We start from the raw sequence: 6,266 nt of genomic DNA on the forward strand, positions 1-6,266 counted from the left end.
TTAAAAGTGCTATTGTGTTCTTTTAACATGTTTCCATTAGTCTTTAAGCATTTCCTTGCTTTCTGGTAGACAGTATTCAAGAATCACTTCCCAAGGGGCAGTCCTAAGATGGCGGAGGAATAGGATGGGGAGACCACTTTCTCCCCCACAAATTCATCAAAAGAACATTTAAACACTGAGTAAATTCCACAAAACAACTTCTGAATGCTGGCAGAGGACATCAGGCACCCAGAAAAGCAGCTCATTGTCTTCAAAAAGAGGTAGGAAAAAATATAAAAGACAGAAAAAGAGACAAAAGAGGTAGGGAGGGAGCTCCGTCCTGGGAAGGGAGTCTTAAAAAGAGAGAAGTTTCCAAACACCAGGAAACACTCTCACTGCCGAGCCTGTGTTGAGCCTTGGAAACACAGAGGGCAATATAACAGGGAAGAAAAATAAATGAATAATTAAAACCCACAGATTACGAGCCCAACAGTAACTCCCCCAGCAGAGAAGCAGCGCAGACGCCTGCATCTGCGACTAGCAAGTGGGGGCTGGGCAGGGAGGTGTGGGCTGCATTGCTTTTTAAGGATCAGGCCCAAATGCCCCGAGGGTAACCAGAGTCAACTAACTTGGGCTAGCAAACCAGACTGTGGGATAGCTACCATGGGAAAAGCCCTAACATAAGACACTGCCAGGAATGCGCACAGAACAAAGGATGGAACAGAATTAGCCGGTTGCAGACCATCCCCCTCCAGTGACAGGCAGCCAGAGCCTGAAGGGCCGGAAGGGGGCAATAGCAGCCCCAGAGAGACATTAACTACCAAACTGCAAACAGGCTTCTTTGCTAACTAAGACTTCTTGGGGTCCTGGACAGTCATCATCCGCCTGAGAAGGGGCGCCAGTTGTACACCCAGAAAACTGAGCAGCAGGGATGGGAGAGGTGATAAGTCACACCGACCGTGCTCGCCAAACACCCGAGCTACTCAGACCTGGGAAGGGCACAAAACGCAGGCCCAACAGAGTCTGCACCTCTGAGGACCAACTGAGTGCCTGAGCCTGAGTGGCTTAGACCTGGGAGGTGCATGCAGCCCAAGGCCAGCCTCAGACGGTTCTGGAGGAGCAACCTAGAGCCTGAGCTGTGTGCGCCATGAGCAGGGGCAGGCCCAATGTGGCTGAGACACAGCGAGCACACGCCAGTGTGATTTGTTTGCAGCGTCCCTCCCTCCCCACAGCGCGACTGAACAAGTGAGCCTAAAAAAAGTGTCCACCACCGCCTCCCTTGTGTCAGGGTGGAAATCAGACACTGAAGAGACCAGTAAACAGAAGAAGCTAAAACAGAGGGAACCGCCTTGGAAGTGACAGGTGCAATAGATTAAAACCCTATAGTTGGTGCTGACTACATAGGAAGGGGCCTATAGATCTTGAGAAATATAAGCCAGACCAAGGGACTATCTGAAAATGAACTGACCCCACACTGCCCAAAACAACACCAGAGAAAGTCCTAGATATATCTTTACTATTTTTATGATCATTCTTTATTTTTCTTCTTTTCTTTTTCTTCTTCTTTTTTTAACTTTTTAAAAATGTTTAAGTCCTCTATTACTCCTTTAATTTTCATTTTTATAACTGACTATTACTTTTCAAAAAAAGACTCTATTTTTAAAGCAAATTTCATATATATATATTTAAATAATTATTGTGACTTTGTTTTTATTCTTCATCTTTTCTTTAATATTGTATTTTTGAAAATCCAACCTCTACTCTAGATTTTTAATCTTTGCTTTTTGGTATTTGTTATCAATTTTGTACCTTTAAGAACCCAATCTTCAGTACCCAGTTTTACTTGAGGGTGAGATTACTGGCTTGATTGCTCTCTCCTCCTTTGAACTCTCCTTTTTCTCCACCAGGTCGCCTCTGTCTCCTCCCTCCCCCTTCTCTTCTCTATCCAACTCTGTGAATCTCTGTGTGTTCCAGACAGTGGAGACCACTCAGGGAACTGATTACTGGCTGGATCTGTCTCTCTCCTTTTCATTCCCCCCTTTTATCCTCCTGGCCACCTCTGTCTCCTTCCTCCCTCTTCTCTTCTCTGTATAACTCCCTGAACATCTCTGAGCGGTCCAGACTGTGAAGCGCACATAAGAAAGTAACTACTGGCTAGCTTGCTCTCTCCTCTTTTGATTCCACCTCATTTCAGTCAGGTCACCTCTAACTCCCTCCTCCCTCTTCTCTTCTCCATGTAACTCTGTGAACCTCTCTGAGTGTCCCTCAACGTGGAGAAACTTTTCTTTAACCTAGATGTTTTATCAACGGTGCTGTATAGAAGGAGAAGTCTTGAGACTACTGTAAAAATAAGATTGAAAACCAGAAGCAGGAGGCTTAAGTCCAAATCCTGAGAACATCAGAGAACTCCTGACTCCAGGGAACATTAATCCATAGGAGCTCATCAAACTCCTCCATACCTACACTGAAACCAAGCACCACCCAAGGGCCAACAAGTTCCAGAGCCAGACACACCATGCAAATTCTCCAGCAACACAGGAACACACCCCTGAGCTTCAACATACAGGCTGCCCAAAGTTACTCCAAAACCATTGACATCTCATAACTCATTACTGGACACTTCATTGCACTCCAGAGAGAAGAAATCCAGCTCCACCCACCAGAACTCCAACACAAGCTTCCCTAACCAAGAAAGCCACTGATACAACCCCACCCACAGCGAGGAAACTCCACAATAAACAGAACTCCACAAACTGCCAGAATACAGAAAGGCCACCCCAAACTCAGCAATATAACAAGATGAAGAGACAGAGGAATACCCAACAAGTAAAGGAACAAGATAAATGCCCACCAAACCAAACAAAAGAGGAAGAGATAGGGAAACTACCTGATAAAGAATTCTGAATAATGATAGTGAAAATGATCCAAAACCATGAAATACAAATGGAATCACAGATAAATGGCCTGGAGACAAGGATTGAGAAGATGCAAGAGGGTTCAACAAAGACCTAGAAGAAATAAAAAAGAGTCAGTATATAATGAATAATGCAACAAATGAGATCAAAAACAAACTGGAGGCAACAAGTAGTAGAATAATGGAACAGAAGATAGGATTAGTGGAGTATAAGATAGAATGGTAGAAATAATTGAATCAGAGAGGAAAAAAGAAAAATGAATTAAAAGAAATGAGGACAATCTCAGGACCTCCAGGGCAATATGAAATGCTCCAACATTCCAATTATAGGAGTCCCAGAAGAAGAAGACAAAAAGAAAGACCATGAGAAAATACTTGAGGAGATAATAGTTGAAAACTTCCCTAAAATGGGAAGGAAATAATCACCCAAGTCCAAGAAACACAGAGAGTCCCAAACAAGATAAACCCAAGGTGAAACACCCCAAGACACATATTAATCAAATTAACAAAGATCAAACACAAAGAACAAATATTAAAAGCAGCAAGGGAAAAACAACAAATAACACACAAGGGGATTCCTATAAGGATAACAGTTGATCTTTCAATAGAAACTCTTCAGGCCAGGAGGGAATGGCAAGACATACTTGAAGTGATGAAAGAAAATAACCTACATCCCAGATACTATACCCAGCAAGGATCTCATTCAAATACGAAGGAGAAATCAAAAGCTTTACAGACAAGCAAAAGCTGAGAGAATTCAGCACCACCAAACCAGCTCTCCAACCAATGCTAAAGGATCTTCTTGGGACAGGAAACACAAAAAGGGTGTATAAACACAAACCCAAAACAATAAAGAAAATGGCAATGGGATCATACTTATCAATAATTACCTTACATAAATGGGTTGAATGCCCCAACCAAAAGACAAAGACTGGCTGAATGGATACAAAAACAAGACCCCTGTATATGTTGTCTACAAGAGACCCACCTCAAGACAAGGGACACATACCGACTGAAAGTGAAGGGCTGGAAAAAGATATTCCATGCAAATAGAGACCAAAAGAAAGCAGGAATAGCAATACTCATATCAGATAAAACAGACTTTAAAACAAAGCCTGTGAAAAGAGACAAAGAAGGACACTACATAATGATCAAAGGATCAATCCAAGAAGAAGATATAACAATTAAAAAATTGTATATGCAAAGATAGCGCTTCCCAGCCACGCTGAACCGGCTCAGGGCTTTTCGCCATGCCGCATCCCCTTCTCTTCCTCTGCTGGGTCAGCTATGGCGGCCGTGAAGACCCTGAACCCCAAGGCCAAGGTGGCCTGAGCCCAGGTGGCGTTGGCGGTCAACATCAGCGCGGCCCGGGGGCTGCAGGACGTGCTGAGAACTAACTCAGGGCCTAAGGGCACCATGAAGATGCTTGTTTCTGGTGCTGGAGACATCAAACTCACTAAAGATGGAAATGTGCTGCTTCATGAAATGCAAATTCAATACCCAACAGCCTCCTTAATAGCCAAAGAAGCAACAGCACAGGATGACATAACAGGTGATGGTACCACTTCCAACGTGCTCATCATTGGAGAGCTGCTGAAGCAGGCGGATCTCTACATTTCTGAAGGTCTTCATCCCAGAATAATTACGGAAGGATTTGAAGCTGCAAAGGAAAAGGCACTTCAGTTTTTGGAACAAGTCAATGTAAGCAAAGAGATGGACAGGGAAACACTTATAGACGTGTCCAGAACATCTTACGAACTGAAGTTCATGCTGAACTTGCTGATGTCTTAACAGAGGCCGTAGTGGACTCCATTTTGGCCATTAAAAAACAAGATGAACCTATTGACCTCTTCATGGTTGAGATCATGGAGATGAAACATAAATCTGAAACAGATACAAGCTTAATCAGAGGCCTTGTTTTGGACCATGGGGCACGACATCCTGATATGAAGAAGAGAGTAGAAGATGCATACATCCTCACGTGCAACGTGTCATTAGAATATGAGAAAACGGAAGTGAATTCTGGCTTTTTTACAAGAGTGCAGAGGAGAGAGAGAAGTTAGTGAAAGCTGAAAGGAAATTCATCGAGGACAGAGTTAAAAAAATAACCGACCTGACAAAGAAAGTCTGTGGTGATTCAGATAAAGGATTTGTTGTTATTAATCAAAAGGGAATTGATCCCATTTCCTTAGATGGTCTTGCCAAAGAAGGCATAATAGCTCTGTGCAGAGCTAAAAGGAGAAACGTGGAAAGGCTGACTCTTGCTTGTGGTGGGATAGCCCTAAATTCTCTTGATGACCTAAATCCTGATTGTTTGGGACATGCAGGACTTGTCTATGAATATACATTGGGAGAAGAGAAGTTCACCTTTATTGAGAAATGTAACAATCCTTGCTCTGTCACATTATTGATCAAAGGACCAAATAAGCACACGCTTACTCAAATCAAAGATGCAATAAGAGATGGATTGAGGGCTGTTAAAAATGCTATTGATGATGGCTATGTAGTCCCAGGTGCTGGCACAGTGGAAATGGCGATGGCAGAAGCCCTGGTTAAATACAAGCCCAGTGTAAAGGGCAGGGCTCAGCTTGGAGTTCAAGCATTTGCTGATGCATTGCTCATTATTCCCAAGGTTCTTGCTCAGAATTCTGGTTTTGACCTTCAGGAAGCACTAGTTAAAGTTCAAGCAGAACATTCAGAATCCGGTCAGCTTGTGGGTGTGGACTTGAACACTGGTGAACCAATGGTAGCAGCAGAAGCAGGCATATGGGATAACTATTGTGTAAAGAAACAGCTTCTTCACTCCTGCACTGTGATTGCCACCAACATTCTCCTGGTTGATGAGATCATGAGAGCTGGACTGTCTTCTCTAAAAGGTTGAATTGAAGCTTCCCTTGTATCTGAATCCTGGACTACAGAGTGATCCTAATAATACAGCTATGGAGTTTTGGTCCAAGCTTCAAACGATCTTCAAAGGATTTTCTTTTCCCATATTAAAAAAGGAGAGAACACTGGCACCTATTCAGATTCTGAAGTTCTGAAATTATAATTACAGTATTTTTAAAATTGCACTGCAGTGTCCACATACAGCAGGTCATACTTATGCAGTAAACAGGACATTTTGCTTTACCCTCAGTGATATAAAAATATTAGATAAGCATATGTTATCTACCTTGTTATTAATTATTCATTGAAAAACATTTTAATAGTAATAATTTCTTCTAATGGATGTATTTTATCTCCAATCGTTCCCTGTCACTAAGCATAAGACTTAAATAACCTAAAGTTTTGAAGAATTCCTGCTTCCCGAGCATACTTTGGACTTTTAATGCTTTTAAAGTAGTTTTGCTAAAATGCTTCCCAGAAGTATTAA

The 6,266-nt window shown here is 42.5% G+C and overlaps 1 pseudogene across 1 annotated transcript; it reads left to right on the forward strand.

Moving 5' to 3' along the window:
• On the forward strand, nucleotides 4,181-5,834 carry LOC102185345 (annotated as a pseudogene). Its single transcript, XR_310025.3, has one exon. The product of XR_310025.3 is annotated as a T-complex protein 1 subunit zeta pseudogene (transcript).

This window comes from Capra hircus, chromosome 5 (genome assembly GCF_001704415.2).
Source record: "Capra hircus breed San Clemente chromosome 5, ASM170441v1, whole genome shotgun sequence".
NCBI lineage: Eukaryota > Metazoa > Chordata > Mammalia > Artiodactyla > Bovidae > Capra > Capra hircus.